We start from the raw sequence: 17938 nt of genomic DNA, 5'->3' as shown, positions 1-17938 counted from the left end.
AATATATGAAAAATCTAAACCAAACTATTTTTACCTATTTTTTTTCACAGTGGCATAGTGCAATTTTGCCATTTCTTTTTGTTAGGTTTGCTCACACTATCTCACGTTGCTTGGGGATCATTTACACAGTTAAAGTCTTTCTTATAGATTCTTAAGAGGATTAAAGTCTGGAGTGACTGGGACTTTCACTTTTGCACTTTTTAGCTACTCTTGAGTATCTCTGGCCTTGTATTTTCAGATCATTGGCCTGCTAAAAAATAAATTTTCACCTTTAGCAAAGTGAAACAGATTTTCCTCTAGCATCTGTTGTACTTTGATTCAACCATTTTCTCTTTAGTCCTTAAAGGCTTTACAGTCCCTGCTAAATAGTGTAACGATGCATAGTTTAGGACCCTGTGCAGACGGTATAATCCGGAAGTGACTGGAAAAGGGCTACAGGGAAAACAGTTAGGAAAGGAAGTGATGGCAAACAGGGGGCGGTGCCGACGATGATCAGGTGCAAGGGGGGGAGCGCAGGCAAACAAGTCCAGGAAACAGTTCAATGTAGGATGCAATCCAAAATCCAAAACCAGGGAATCCATCCAAGACAGAACTTTTAAAAACAGGAACAGGGACATGGAACAAGGAGATTAAAAATGGAATGACGAGGCCAGGTGCTCCGAGCCCCGGACCCAGCTTGGTCAGGAAGCCGTTAGGACACCTATGCCCTCAAGCCACAGACGTAGGGTGTTTTCATGCTAGGTCTGGGTGTTTGTCTTCCAATGCAGAGCCCTGAAGTTCTGGAACACCGGGTTTAAATACAGTAAATCCAGGGACAGGTTAAGCGTGGTTGGGCTGTTTCACAGTTTAAAATATAGAGTCAAGTGTGAAATTATCATAGATATTAGGAAAAAGAGAATACCACACTGCTAACGAAAGGTGGAAGGGGTTATTGCCATATAGTATGTCTTAGTTTGGTGTTTTTGATTTTGGTTTTGTTTTCGCTGTCCTGAGTTTGTGTTGTTTCCTTTAATATTAGTTTTGCTTTTCTTTTGTAAATAGGGTGTTTTTTGTTACTTTGTAATAAAAAAAATCCAGGGACAGGTGTACGTGATAATGAACTTAACACAAAAGGGTTGGTGCGCCCTCTAGAGGAGGGATGAAGATTGTGACAAATACAGTATAAGCATCTCCATAGCATAATATTGCCTCCAGTTTGCTAGAGTGTAAAGATGTATTAAATGAGAGGTGTATTTAGACTAAAAGGGTAAAATGTAATCTCATCTGACCATGACAAGGCACATTTTTGTCACATTTTTGCAGGGTGACTAAAGGGCTTCATTGTGAACTCCATCCAGGTTTTAAGATGGTTTTTTTACAGTTTTGTGAAATGTTCAGGATATTGTTGACTCATGCACATTGTCTCCCTTCTCAGCCACTATACACTGTAGCAGTTTCAAAATTATTTTTGGCCTTGTAGCAGCATACCTCACCAGTTTCCTGCTTTCTACTCAGTTTGGAGGGACTGTCTAATTTAGGCTATGTCTGGTGGTATTGTGCACCTTTCTTCATTTCTTGATGATTGAGTAGACTATGCTCACAGGGATATTCAGAGATTTTGCTATTTTTTACACCCGAGGGACAAGCCCTATTATTACACATAGAATTAGAAGTGTTATTAAATATTTCTAATAATCTTTTTCTGCCTTGACTAAGGAGCCTGGTGCCTCTCTGTGTAAGGGCACAAGAAGGTTCTAATTCAGTGGTTCTCAAACTGTGGTATGCCCCCAGCACCCCCAGGTGGTATGCCAGATGACCCTGGAAATTTGTTGTGTGCACTGAAAAATTGGGAATTAAAAATTGAATATTAAAAATTATGTACATTTTTCATCTGCAATTTACTTAATTGGTTTCAGAAAGCTTGAGACAGGTTTTCATATTTTTTATTTTTATAAATTTAATAAAATTAATGTGTTAAATTTGCAGCCTATGTACTTCAAGTATTATGTCATGGCCAAAAGAATTAGACGCCAAGAGTACTGATGCCAGCTCCGATAGATCACTCAAACCTGTTGATGAGGATGATACATCAGCCACTGACACTAGCTCTGCTGCTGAACCTGACACAGACAGCACTGCTACTGTTAGCAAGCATCGGAAAATGGCTACAAGGAGATACGATCCAAATTATCTAAGTGTTCAGTGCTATTTTTATTATATGTGTGTGTGCACGCATGCTCATGTTGGTCATTGAGATATTCTGTGGTTCCTATGAGAAGATGACATGTAGGCGGTACTTGGATGCTTTGGTTTGATCAGGGGTGATACTTGGTCCAGAAAGTTTGAGAACCAATGTTCTAATAGATCCCTCCAATAACAGACATTGTAAAGCTGAACAGTGAAATGATACATAATATATATATAAGAGAGCTGTGTGGTGGATACCAGAACTAAACCAGATTGCATTTCAGCCAAACAAGTTGTGATGTTGTACCTTAAAAGCAAGAACCTGACTTGTTGAGTGAGTCAGAAAGTACAGAATTCTGTCCAAGATATTCTTCCTGAAGCAGAAGAAATCGTTTGTTCTTGAACTCACTGTTATTTTCACCTGATCAATGAAATTAAACAGTTGTACTGTTTTTATGTTGATATCTTGATTATCTGAGTATAGTCAGAACCAACACTCTAATATGAAAACTGTGCAAGGATCTGAATACTTTTGCAAGGTACTCTACACATTACTTGAAATTACATAGGGAGCCCAGGCTATCGGTGTGTCACTCTTTAGGCTTAGGAGAGGATTTCTACAGGCTCCTGAAAAAAGGGGGTTGCACAGTCCTGGTCCACTTGAATAGCTTGGGGTGCAGACTGTCAGATGGACAGGAATGACAGGATAGAAAAAGGAAAAATATAGGAGTGAAAAGAGAATACAAGATATTAGTTGGCAGAGCTTAGATAACCCCATCCATTCAGCAACAAAAAGAAATGCCAGCTGCTGGAGACTGGAGTCAGGGAGCCTGGGCAATCAGGGTATCATTTTCTTGGCTTCAAAACAAATTCCTATGGCCAGGCCCCTGAGGAGAGGGGGTCACGTGGTCTGGTGAACAGGCCACCCAGATAGCCTGGGGTGCATGCAGGCAGACTGATAGCCCGACACAACTGTGCTACACCCACAAGCAGGTGTCTGACTAGCAATGGGAAGTCCGGGCAGGGACGTCCAGCACGATGATCCAGTCAGAGTAAATGGTTGATTCAAAGCACACACCCTTAATGGTGGGTCTCACCCTGAGACCAGAGCGGGAGTGAGGTGCCAAATTAGTCTCCCAGGAAACATCTCCCCAGTGGAGGTGCCCTGGTGCATGACCATCCTTTAGTCTCTTTCAAGTAACTTTTTAGTCCCTCGAGGCGGCACAGCCATATGCAGAGCTCCCAGTAGGATCCCAAGAGAACTAGAGACCAGGAAAGAAAAGGACTCCGCTGGGGTTCTGGAAGGTGGCAAGGGAGTGAAGAGAAAACGAATAGTGACCAAGAGAACATGGGGGAAAAAAGGAGAGTGAGGAAAAGCTCTGATGTGGTGGACATCAAAGACTGCCCTGAGTAAGAGCTAGGAAAGAAGTAAGTTAGAAGGTGGCTGGAGAGAGGAACCAGTGTTTCAGGGTGGGTAGACTTCACTAGAATCGGACTGCTATGGTAGAGGGTTGAGGGCAGTAAGAAGACTAGAATACTGCTCAAAGTGAAGTCAGAGATTGATTGAAAAGAGAGGCCAGAATAGAAGGGCCAGGCTTGAGAGTAAAGGCCAGCGCTGTATGTTGAAGACTGAAACTTAAGTTCACAACATAGACTGTAATGAAAGTGTGGTGTAGTATAAAGACTGAAGAGCAGTGCTGCAAGGCAAAGTCTTGGCAAAGGCAAAGTAGCATTATAAGAAGACTACTCTAGAAACCTGGATGAACACAGTTAACCTTGGAGGGAAGCTGGGCTCCCAACAGAGAGAGGGCACTAGCACAGTGGTCCAGGGTTCATTGCCGAGCATTGTAGGCTGATCATTGATGAACAGTGCAGGCTGCTTCAGCTGTACTGGTTGGGGGCAGTAGATGAGGAACCCCAGGGTTCCGGACAAGGACACTGCCCCTGGAGTAGTCAGAGGATCAACAGTGGGGGCCAGCGGAGAGAGAACTGATGCGTGAAGGCAATACTGCTACTAGAAGTGAGAGTGGTTGAATAATGACAAAGCACCATAGCAGAGATGTTTTGGCATTATATAGCAAAAGGGACAATTATATGATTGGAGTCCTAATTAATAATTGAAATAGATCAGTTGAAAGGGGATCCAGTCAGAGAGACCAGTCCTAAAAAATCATGAGCCCTTATGAGAATACTTTGGTTTGCCAGGGCAACCGCAGGCCAAGAGATTTTGCAGGACAGCAGGAATAACATATTTCTAATATGTGATGCACAACAGTGTCATAGAATAACCTTTATAAGTACTGTTTTATTCTAAGGCTGTTGTGTGGAGATCAGAATGTTCCCCCAAATATATGTGTAACTTTAACTCTACAGGCTTTGTGCTGTGTTTAGAAACGTTGTATTTGGAATTGATTTCTCGCCATAAACCATTCATAGTAATCAAATTCTGAATTTGCAATCCTCCGCTGTTTGCAGCACTCTACCATTTTTAATGAAAATTTTAAAAGGGGAAAGCATTTTCAGAACCATCATCCATCATCTTAATGAGCAAACAAGTGCATATGCTTTTAAGATTAGACATTTGTGATTAAGGATACTTTGCAGATAAATCCAGCTCTGGTTACCATGCTATAGTTTATAAATATGGATGCTATGCAAATGCTTCCAATTTTGACACCATTTTTTGCATACAAGATCAAAATGCCTCTGCCTCATTAGATTAATCCAGCCCCAGTCTGGGCTAGTGTAATCCATCCACGTCATTATGCTGAGTGTCGTTTTATTTGGATAAGCACATGAGGGAAAATAGGTCTTAGTACTTCAACAAGTGATCTTCAAATACCTTTTTATTGAGTGTTTGATTGCTTTCCTGCAGTGCTGAGCCAGAAAATTTCAAGGTGGCAGTTCCCTGATGCATCTTCAAAAATTAGTCTGAAAGTATAATTGGAAAAAAATGAATTACAGCAATTCAAAAGATTAAGAACATTTCTTAATTTCTTTAAATTTCCTAGTAGAAAAGTTTCAAATGAGAGGATTTGAAAATTTCCTATCAGTTAATTTGACCCATTTAACTCATTTTGTTGCTAGTAACAAATTGATCCAAGGATCTTATTTGGCTGTTCCTTGGAAAACAGAGCATCAGCTTCAACAGTAGCCATTTGTTAGCTTCTAGTTATTTTCCTTTTATTTTGTGTTTTCATGATTGTCTTATTTGGTTTTATGTGCATTATGTACTCTACAGTTCTGCTTTCATGAACATTTCAAGTCTGCATGTAGTTTAAGCAACATGTTTTCAAGGTTTTTTTTCTCTACTATTTTGTCTTATTTTCTGGATGATCTGGAGGGGGTTTTGGGGCTGATTTTTAAGTCAATTTTAAATCTTAAACTACTGTCTATTTTAACCTGCCTTTCTTGCCTGCCTCAGCTGTTAATTTTTATGATTCTGTTTCCTTTTAATCTAGTTCAATTTGTTGATGACTAACACCAAAGGAAATATTTGTGATCGAGTTATTGTAAACAATGCAAATGTCACTGAAGTAGTCATTTTAAATGAGAATCAAATCACTTTTTTAATATCTCAATTGCTTTATCAAAGTCATCGCTCATATCAGGTTGCTTTTACCCATGGAAAAAAGTTGTTCCTGCTTCTGTCACTGATCCCTTGACTAGATCTGATTTGCTTTCAAATAGTTCAGATTTAAATATGTGTGTTTATTACTTTCAACAATTCAATATTCACTCTATCTTCCTCTTTAGCCTCTATCATATCTATCACTATGGAGTTTGATAGATACTCCCATTGCCTCTCTAATGTTCTCAAAACTGTACAATTAAATTTAAATTGGTTCTGTACTTAGGGAGGCTTTGGTGTGTAGGGATTTAATATTATTTTGATTTCACTTTTCTCTGTTTGTTTTTTTTCTCTGTTGAGTGTCCTTAAATATTATTTCAGTACACAGTACTATACTGTTACCACAACTGATTTCTTTTTCTTTCCTTATTCTGTCATGAAAAGCTGTGTAATAGAGCAGATGTTAGAGAGTCTTACAGTAGATTAAAACCACATTATCTCCCCAAACTTTTGATAAAAGAGAAAGTGGACTGTTATCACTGAACACCAGTAAGAAAAGACACTAATAATCAATTGTACACCTATTTCACAAATGTGGAAATAAGTTAATAATAAAACACATTTTCTATCTGCACTGTTGCTCAGGGTGAGCCCACAATTAAGGTTGCAAATAAGGTCTCCAGAAATAATGTAGAACTGTGCTACATTATTGTCCATCATGGCCTCCATTCATCTATATTTTGTACATGTTGTACAGAGTACATGTTGTAGCTGCTGAGTCTACCTGAGGTGTTGATGCAACATGCTATTGACACAAATGCATTGTTCTCTTGATTATTGGGAAATACTGTCTCCTTTTGTTTTTTCTGTTTGATTTTCTCTATGCTCAACTGAAATCACCTTATTACCAGTGTTCAATCAACTCTCAACAATGAGTTTATTTAGTACTTATCCATCAGTCAGTTGCTCAAGTGTCAAGAGACATGAATGATCAATTAATAAAAATTATGCCAAAAACATTTAATCAATATTCAAAAGCTATAGATTTTTTTCCAAAAGATACACAAAACATACATGAAGAATGATACATTTTGATGACTAATTGGAAAGATTACTAGATTTGTTTTTTTTCTTTCTTAATAGGAAATGGATCCTATGGATCCATCTTTCTTGAGCAATTAAAAATTGTCAGTTTTATCACCTTTATCACCCTTATTTAGTGCCAATTAACCTATGAAAATATACCTTGTTGATTACATCCAGCCCTCTACTACAATACACAGTAATACTAGGTTGATGCAACTCTCATAAATTTAGGAAAATTAGTCACTCATTTATTTTTTTATATAGTGATGATTTTTCAGAAATTGATGGATCTTTTGCACTGTTAATGGTAAAGGGTAAAGTGACAACAGAATTGCAACTAAACGATTATTTATAATGGGTTTTTATGCACTGTGTATTTTCTTCCATTTATTTGGTCACCAGTGATCAAAATAAAATACAGAAAGCAGGAATCAAACCATTCAACGTTAGTTCAGTTCAACAATGTAAATTTTGTACAATTACACTTTCCAATACAAAGCTCCACTCCATGACTGAGAGACTATGACTGGCAGGCAGTAGCAATATGCAGTGACAACAAAGTACCTTTCAGAAAGGCTTTGAGCTCAGGTAAGTCATCCATATCAGGAAAACCACCAATTCTGAAGTTTAAAATGTTCTTAAGGAGACCTAACATAATTGTGTACCTGTAGGAATGGCTTAGAATTCATTGAAAGAACCTTGTAAATGAGACATAGCTTCTCTGAATAAAAAATTAGCACTCAGGGGGAGTGAAATTCCCGATGAGAAAAAGGAACTGGTGGGAAAGTATGTAATTGGTCACTCCCTTGGGTTAATTGTGCAACTTAACAAACGAGCCAGCCTTTCAGTCTGTGTCTAGACTCCAACCTAATGGGAATGGAAGCTATTTTATGGGAGCTTGTACAGAAATGGAATAAACCAGCTTACAAGCCTGTGAGACTCTTGTGAGTGATGGATACTCAAGAAAATACATCTTAGGTCTTTACTGAGGGGTGTCAAGGATGCTGGATGGTCAGCCGTTAGGTAGTTTGTTTGCCAGGCTCAATGGGGTAGTGATGAGGAGTATCATGATGAACTAGCTGAACCAGAGCTGATGGGATTGTAGCAGTGTTCTTTTATTTTGTAGATGTTCCTCTTTTTGTTCTGAGATGAGATAGGTGTCTAGATAACACAAGTTGAATCTTGATTATTTCCTATGTCTCAGCATCAAGAGGTGGATGGTCTTAGCTTGTGTAATTAGTGGTAAAACCTCAAACCGGCTGTGTCAGAGATACAGGTTTTTCTGAATGAGTGGTGTCACTAAGCAAGAGCTGACAGGAATTAGTGATTGGAGAAAATTAGTAGTTGCTTATAATCTAGTGCTCGATGATGAGTGAGAGTGAAGAGTTGATGAAGAACTATAGTAACCTCAGTGTGTAGAACAAGTACAAAACAAGTACAAAACACAACTGGAAAGGAAAAGAACTGTGCAGTCCTCTCCAAGAGGGGACCACCATGTAGATCTAGGATACTGGAGGGAATCTGAAAGAATAGGACAAACTACTCTAATTCCAAAAAATATGGTATAGTTCGTGTCATATTTTGTCGTGGCACATTACATTCACATGTGGCTAAACTGACTTTTATTTGTGTAACTCCTCTGTACAGTTTCCTTTAGTTTCACTGCATTCAGGATACAGTATGCACTTGTAATACACTTGTCAGTGCGCTTGTATAACAAATGACATACAGTATATCTGAACAGTCACCAAATTATAAACTATTGAGACAATGCAATAAACTACATTCAAGTCTTTGACCATAGTCATAGTACTGTATGTGTTTTATGGAGAGCACCTAAAAAGTAATAGACTATGAGTTACAGTAGTAAAAAGGACAAAACAGCCCAAGCTTCCATCTGCTCATATAACATTTGGCTTCTAAGTACAGCATCTTACAGTATATAAAATATACAAAGCTCATAATATAAATAAATTGTGTTGTTTTGTTGATTAATTCTCGCTGTTTGTATCACATTGTTTTGTATCGCAAAATAAATTATAAATGAAAATGTAGGATTAATAATCTGTATCTAGTATACATCTGTAAATATGTAAGGATTCATGTAAATATCAGAGCTGAATTTGATTAACTAGTGCTCATCTACTGTATATATTAATATTTACATTATCTTCCCTAATGAGAAAATGTTACAGACTTCTCTAGGACCTTTAGGGCAGTTTTGTGGTTTAATTGCAGGAAATCTGCAATATGGGAATTTGGGTAGACAGTTGGAAAAAGTGTACACAAAGGACAGGAGGGCTCCTTTTAGTCTGTTGCCAGCCTGAGAAAGACCAATCAACAGAGGTTTTGACCTGTGGTATTTAAATGGCGAAATCATAAATTCAGTTGAACTTTGAATAAATAAGATTTTTTTTTGGAATTAAGTTTCTTTAAAATAAAAGACATAATAACTTCTGTTGTAAGTGTTAATACACGGCAAATATAATTGTGATTTTATTGTTTATCTCCTAATATTGCAAGTCTGGTTGGATGTACATTATTTCTCACAGGTTCAGTCTTAGCATTTTCACATTCCCTAAGATTCCTGAGGAAGGCTCCTCTGCGAATCTGCGCCTGGAGCTCAGCTTGCATTTTGCCACGGCCCTAAAACCTCAGAACTGCAGAGTAACAGTTACTGTACATCTCAAGATAAAAGCAGTCGAAACACTACTTTTTACTGCACATTTTTAAAGATGGCCCAACTCCATTATTATTATTTGATGGTATGGTCTCTTTAAAATGGAACATATTTCCTTCACAGCATGTACTGTAGTTTTAAAATGTCAGCCACGTGAATCAAATATGTGAACAAAGGCTACAATTCCAGACGTGCTACACACACAAATCACATTAAGTCATATCCACATACTGTATATGCCAAAACAATAGCGTACAAGTCAATAAACAGCAGTATGATAGGGATACTGTATTAATATACTGTATATTCAGTAAATACAGTGTGATACCATATGGTTTTCAAGCCACAACAGTACATTATGTGTGAAACATATTTTTTATAATCAAAATCTAAAGTAAAGGTTTATTCCATGTTGAAAGGAAAAGAAAAGAGATACAACATTTTGGCTGTAGAACCTTCTTCAGGTGTGAGGGAGAGAAGGAAACCAGCAGTTAATAAAGCATGGGAGAACAAAGACAGGATAGTTGAGATTAGGCGGGAAGCAGGGGAGAAAGAGTATCAAAACTCTGGGAGAACTGGAAGAGAGGTATGAAGTCAAAACCTGCAAATGAACAGAGAGGATTAGAAAGAGACGATTCTGTCATTAATGGAAGGAGGAAGGTGTGATCCTAGTTTCAGGATAATTTTGGTTTCGTATGTTTTTCTGTAATAGGAATTCTGAAATCCTCTGAGAGAACGCAGATGGATGGCCGTTAGGGCCGTTGAAATGGGAATCTATGGGTTTGGAGAGATCTTTGATATTCATAAATTTGAAATGTTCCCTGAAATGGTCTCTCAATGTTCTTCCTGTCTCACCAATGTAAATATAAATGTGGACATTTTCTGCAAGAGATGCAGTAAATAAGGTTGCTGGAAATGTCATCTGGGTGATCCACAATTGTTCAGAGGTGTCTTGAATGGTGGTATTGGACATATGTTTACAGATGATGCAGTGAGTTCTATTGCAGGGGATTGGGTGGTTGGTGATATGAAACGAAGGGGCAGTCAGAAAAGAGGGTACCAATGGAGGGATCATCCTGTGAGATTGGGAAGTTGTCATTAATGGTCCTGGGAATAGAAAGGGGTTAGGGTGGTAGGGAACCACCAAATGGAATGGGGTTATGAGTCTGGATATTCCTAATTGGGATGATGATCCGAGGACTATATTTGTTTATAATATATACAATATTATATGCCACATTAATCAGTCACTGTGCCACCTGATGCTTTTACAAAGTAGTATAGTTATGCATCATAATATTATAAAAAATGCATGATAATGCAGTACGTATGTGTAACGAACAGTTCTTTCCTGACCCTATGCGGATGACACAATCCGAAATAGTGAGGAAACACTGGGGAAAAAGTCATGCAGGAATATGGGGATGAAAACAGGGGGGCGTGTCTGAAGTGTGCTAGTGCACGGGGGAGGTGTGGCCGAGGCAAACAGTCCAGTGGAAATCCAAAACAAAAGCAAAGGTCCATGGCCGTGTAATCCATCCAAAAACCAGGGATTAAAAACAGGTGCCGGGTTGGGACCGGCGGGGGGAACAGGAACAGGAGCAGGAAGCTAAAAACATAATGGAGTCCCAGGCTCACACGAATCAGAGATCAGATGCAGAGCCTCGAGTGAAGTGAGTGCCTGGCTTATAAAAGCGAACTGAAACAGGGTGGAAACAAGGAACAGGTGCGGGGAAAGAGGCAAATGAGGAAGGGCTGGAGTGCCCTTAAGAGGAGGGGTTTGCGATCGTGACAGTATGGTATTTTGTGGCCCATTATTTGTCGTGCATTCTGAATAGCTGATCTGTATATAGCAGAGCAATACTAAACAAATTATAGTACCTGAATTTACTTCTAATTTCTAAAACATAATAGTTCTAATTAGACATTTTCCTCATAAAAATTGTCTATTGGAAGAATTGGATTTAACATACATTGAAGAAGTACCTTTCAAATACACATTCCTCCATAATGATGCCTCAAAATTAATAATAAAGGTTAATTAAAACCTATGTGCAGGTGTAAAACAGAATTATTCCTGCTTGTTTCTACAGCTAGAAGGTTTGCAGACTATCATTCTGCACGTGCGGTAACACAACACATTTGACTGGTCTGAGAGACAATGCAGCTTGAATGTGAAGGCTTAATTTCATAGTTTCTTTCTTAAATACTTGAATACAGATGAAATAAACCAAACTCTGGCAATATTGTTGGGGGTTTTCTGCAATGCTGAGAAATCTGTATAAACCCTATCTGATTGGACACATTGTGTGCTTAAGTTTATAGTTTAGTTTCAACAACTGAAACACAGAAACTTAATCTATCAATGTGTATTTATGGCAGATGATACAACTAAATGGATGTGTCTTGTAATTTTAAAAGCAACACAGAGATACCATATTCTAAGCTTTGATTCTTCAAGATGGTGCCATGTTACTCATGCTCATGTGATAGTAATTTTCTAATGGGAGGCATGCAATTGGTAGAGCATCTGTCTAGAGCAGCACTGGAGTTAGTTGGACAAAACTGTCTTGGATTTTCAACTAACTCCTGTGACTTGCTGTGTGCAGTCTTGAAGTGACAGCAATGAGAGACTTCTAATCTTCTAATCAACATGAACCCTCCTGCCTGGCAATGTAGAGCTTGCAATATAGCAAATAACTCAGGTGGGCAGGTGGGCTTCTCAGTGGCAAATGTCTTATGTTCCCAGGTGTGAATTGGGTCTTAAAACACATGGTGTGCAAAATTTAATGGGTTTAATGGGTATATAATGTAAACTTATTCAACTTGATCATAATGTTACCCTATTTTTCAAACATTCAGCTTGCATAAAACCTCAGCACAGACAAAAGAATTAATTAATAATTCAGACAAGAACTGGACAGAAGCCATAAGGCATTCATTTTGAAAGCCACATTATAGAAAATATACTGTAGTGCATTTGCCCTGGACCGAAGAGCGCCTGGCTGGGGTACGCGGTGAGGGGCAGGACAGGAGTGGAAGTGGTCAGGGCGGGGTTTAGGAAGGCCGCTGACCAGTGCAGCTGTCCCACAGTGAAACAGGCATGCAGTCTGGGGAGATTGCCTGTTTTCCATGTAAATAGTTCCCTGGTTCCACACCCCTGGGTGTTACACTCTCTCTCTCTCTCCCTCGCTCTCTCTCTGGGGCTCGCGCGCTGGCTCGCTGGCGCTCTTGGCGGGCTTGTCGCGTGTCTCTCTGGTTGTCTGGGCGCGGGAGGGCTTGCTGGCAGGTGGTGACGGAGAAGGAATAAAGTGCAGTTTTTAAACTCCACAAGCCTGAGTCTCTTTCTCTCATCAACATATTGATGTTCTGGAATCTGTCCAGAGAAGTGCAGTATATATATATTCTGGGGCTTAAAGGAATGTCCTACACTGACAAGCTGAAAGGAGTTGTGTTCTAAACAGAGAAGACTACAAGGGAACCTGATACATTTATTCAAAATGGCATTAACAAAGTCAACTCAGTTACTTAATCAGTGGATTTAATCAGTATGATCAGTGAAATATGAACCAGATGGCAGGTGGAAATTATCCAGTTTTATTGTTGAAGCCAATACCATGGTTTCTTTCAAGAGATAGCTGGATGGGATTCTTGGATCACTAATTACCAAACTACCTACTACTAACTACCAAACAGGTTAGATGGGCCATATGGCATATCATTTATAATTTTTCCTATGTTCTGACTGAGAAATGGTTTCTGTTTGGGAAACAGAATCCATTAAGTGACTGTAGCTTATTGGGATCATTATATTATAGCTGAGACACTAGTATGTGTTCTGAAAACAAAGTGGGAGATATCTCAAACAGCTCAACTTGTCCTGGGTACTTCAGTTCTGTGGCCTAAATGTTGCTAGTTTAAGTCAGGATCATATGACCCAGAAGCATTATGTATTTGAAATTACATAAATGCCACAGGTAAAATGTAAGGAATCATTATATGATCAGTGCATGACACAGAAACACATGATGAGAAAGGTTTAGGCATGATAAGAATAAGCAATAAAACAATGCAAATGTTATTTTGAAACTATATGTGTACTACATAGACAATGAAATATTATACAAATTTCTGGTTGCTACATTACAAAAGAAGACCTAGAAGACATAGAAAAAAGTCCCGATAAGAGCATCAAGGTTTGAGTGACTGTGAAGAACAGATTGAAGTGATAGCTGTAGAAAAGATTTGATTGATGTTTAGAACATTTTAAAGAGATTATTTTCACTTATTTAAACAAATTATTTTCAAATAGTTGTTTGAAATTAAGTTCAATGAACAAAACATTAAAGAAACTTTTATCTCCCAGTTTTGCAATAGTACGGTACATTCTCACACAGAGAATTATGAATACGAGGATATGATTCCTCTCAGGACATTTTCCAAAAAGAGGAGGGGTGTTATCAATGGTGTCCTGGCCAATTTCCCCCCCTGGCTATCAATGTAAATCTATCAATCAATTGGCTTCATTAGTCTGTTCTCCTCCTCACTGATAGCTGATATGTGGTGAGTGTAATGTCACACTTTGGCTGCCGTTGCACCATCACTTGGGTGCCTTTATATTGGGGTCATGGAGGGGAGTCCTCATGGACTTTGAGTGGAGTGTCCAGAAAAACACTATATAGAAACAACAATTATTAGTAGTATGATAGAAACTAATGAATTCTGATGTTCTGGATGGCCTTTACTCTTATTCTCTTGTTAAAACATATAAGAATGCATTTGAATTGTAATTAATTATGATTGTACCTTTTTTCCCACCCAGCTGAATAGTTTTGTTTTCACAGAGTCCAAGGCTATCAGAACCATGTATAACAGCATTGCACAATCAACAATGTGTTATCCATCAGGAAAATGTTTCAAAATAATTGTCAATATTATCTGTACTGTGTCTACCTCTGACATACAGACCTATGAACATTGTACGTTCATACTGTAGGTCACAATGAAATTTGAAATGCTTGTCATTAAAACACCATAAAAAGACATGATCAATGGATGCTAGTTTTTGTCCTCAGGACTACAAGGCCCCACCATACTCAATGTCCTTCTAGCCTTATATAAAAAATGAACATTAACCTGGCCTCTCTTATCTCCACTGAAACAACTCCACAAACTCCTGGTTTGCAGATCTATTACTCTAAAATCTAAGGACCCCTACTCTTTCAAGCCCCTGTAGTGGCAATGCTTATTAATAAGACAGAATAAAGTGTTGCTGTGCTTTCCTAAATGAGGCCCCATCTCTCTTATAGGGACTGGAACCCTGGAACTTTGATTCAGCAAAGCGTCAGCCCAGGGAATACCTGTATGTACAGTAAGAATTCAAATTGTCGACAATCTGAATAAGTTTTTATTCGCCAGTAGCACTACGCCGGAAGCAAACCAAGTTTCTTCCCCCTAAAGAGTGACTTGCTCAGACCTGCGGTCGCCCTCTGTACATTGAGACTCTATACTAGTCAGCCGGACTACTGGTAGGCCTCTTAGAGAGCGACGAATGCACTGCATGCCACAGTTAGATTCCTTCCTCCCCTCTTCTTACGACTCAGAGCCGCACCAGGATTGGTCGGGCATCGAGCCAGAACCGGCCATAGGACAACTATCCAACACCGCAGAGATTGGACGCAGCCGCCAACTGGTCTTTTGTTTCTGTGCCCCCGGAAATACGAATCCATATCTGGATAAGTAAACCCAATATTCTACATTGCATCTCGAGAATTCAATTGTTACCCCGACATAAGTTGAAATCAATTTAATTCATATGAGTAATGTATTTACTTTTGAGTATCTAATGTAGAAGTTGCATTAATGAGAATGATTAACGATATAGTATAGCCAAATGGTATACTGAAGTATATTCTTTGTTTTGTATCTCTTTGTGTTTTGCATCTCTTCGTGATTATATCGTGATCTTGCATTTTGATAATCCTCACAGTAAGATCTGCCATCTGTATCCAGGCAGACTGTTATATGTTTTATATACACAATTTATGTATTAATACATGTATATCATGAATTTGTGTGTGTATGCATTGCTGACTGTTTCTGTAGATAGATTGTCTAATAGCCATAAAAGAATCACCTCATGGTTTACTGCTACAATTAACAAATTGTCCCAGTAAATTCACAAAACTCCTACACTCCTGACAATCTCTGAATTCTAGCCTTTTGTCTACTTAATATTGTTACAAATAGAAGGTTAAAAAATGGTATTTTTACATTCATCAGTTAATTAAGTAAAATAAACCAAGACAAACTTTTTGATTGCTTTGATCACTGAATCTCGGATCCCTACATCTCTCAAACTTCTCCTTGTTTTGAGGATTGGAAATATTGACACTAGATTGGCAAGGGTTACTCTAGATTACACTACCTAGATTCTTAAAGACACTTTATAACAATGTCTTATGTTCCACCTTCCCAGAGTATCTGCTTAAACCATACAACTTAATCTTTGATCTAATCCTTCACTCTATACACACAGTTTTCAACTCAGGTCACATGCTGCCTTCAGCTATGGAACCATCACCTCTACTGTGGAGTGCTAGATACCAAATGCCATTGCTATCTGTTCACTTTCTCCTTGTGAGAGGCATTAGGTCACCCCATCATCTTTGCAAGGAGGTGACATGTTCATAATTACTTTAACTCCGTCAGATGCAGAGATTTCTTGTTGCTTCCTCTACATATGCAGCTTTTAGTGAGAATGCACACACTCATTTGCTGTGTCCTTGGCATCTGCCTTGTATTTCAATTACTCCTCCTAAATGACTGTTCTCTACTTTGCACAACCATTAACCCTGTCATATATATTATCAAAGCAGCATGACTGACAACGTTTTAGGGTGCCATGGTGAAACATACTATTTTGTAGTCCATCTACAGCCTTCAGACCTCATACAGGGAAGGTGGCTTGCAGCCTCACAGATTGTCCCAAATTCCCCTTTTGAATTACTCTATAGCAAACTGTACCACATCATCATCGCTCCTCTTCTTACAATTTATAAATAAAGGGCATGCCAAATCTCCTCACCTAGGTTCCATTTACAACCAATTCCCCATTTGTGTTTTTCATAATCCAGGTTACTAAAACCAAATTGCTGACTCATTTTCTAAGGTTAATGATTATAATATTAGAATTAGAATATTTACATTTTAATTCTTTGTTCTGCATTGTGGTGTAGGGTCCTTCTTGAATCTTCAGGACCTCCTAACATCCTCATCCTATTGCCAGATTGATTAAGTCAAAACTACTTATGTGTAAATTCTCATATTTAAATGTATTTTCTTATTGGGTTATTTTTAATTAAAAGTTTGGAGGATGACAGCAACCACCTTCTGCTTCATTTCTGCTACTTTAACTCAGAATCCTGCATGACCAGGATATCAAGCCACTAAAAGCTATAAAAAACATAGATATAGTTTATTCCTTGCATTAATCATTTTGCATTCTTCTTCCTCTCACTATAGTTAACTCTTCACTCTGCTTGAGGGTCCTAACGTCCTTAAAAAGGTGTAAATAAACATATCTCTTGTCTTTCCTGGAATTCAATTATGTTTAACGAATATGCACACTGCATTGCTTTTATGATGACAGTATTGCTGAGAAACATTTTATGCTTATTGTGTTACATTATGTTTTTACCCTTAACTCATCAAGGGTTTGAATACATATATAAAGTATTGTACATATATAATCATTCTTAACAACACAATGTGTTACATATGTCAAAATAACTGAGTAATGAGCACCACCATACTGTATATCCAGAGTTTTATTGATTATTATGTTTTTTTTTTCAGAAAGACTAATGAGTCCTGAGGTTTCCAGTGGAGAGGTTAATAGAATATTGAAATGTCAGGAGATTGATGATATTGTTTTCTCTGAAGCATAGCAAGCTGACAAATTCTTGCCCTTTTGCTCTCAAATTTTTCCCATTCCATACCAAAGGTTCCATCCCTGGGCTGAATGAAAGGGTAGAATAAGACTTTAATGATAAAATACAGAGAGAAGACAAGATTCTCTTGTCACTGTCAGTAAATAAATTGCATTAATCTGTCTTCATTACTGCCATGTATAGAGTAGTACTGTATGCAGCTATACCTGGTGGGAAGATGAGTAATACATTCCTGCATTACCAGAACACTAAGTACCCTGCTGTGTGTTTCGTCTGGAATATTTGAGTAATCGTTGTAGAAGAGTGCCAACTGTAGTCTTGTAGTCAGCCCATGTTTACATCCATGCAAAGAAGGCCAAAGTGTTTCAGCCAACTATTTATGCACAAAAATTTATCACAGTTTGTTTCATTTCAGTGCTGCATGTTTTATTGTCAAAGAAAAAAATCAAACCTTTTGACCCTTTTTAAAATGCAATTTTGATT

Source organism: Atractosteus spatula, chromosome 7 (genome assembly GCF_055471065.1).
Source record: "Atractosteus spatula isolate fAtrSpa1 chromosome 7, fAtrSpa1.hap1, whole genome shotgun sequence".
NCBI classification, from domain to species: Eukaryota; Metazoa; Chordata; class Actinopteri; order Semionotiformes; family Lepisosteidae; genus Atractosteus; species Atractosteus spatula.
The sequence above is the reverse complement of the archived record's forward strand: the minus strand, read 5'-3'. Positions refer to the sequence as shown.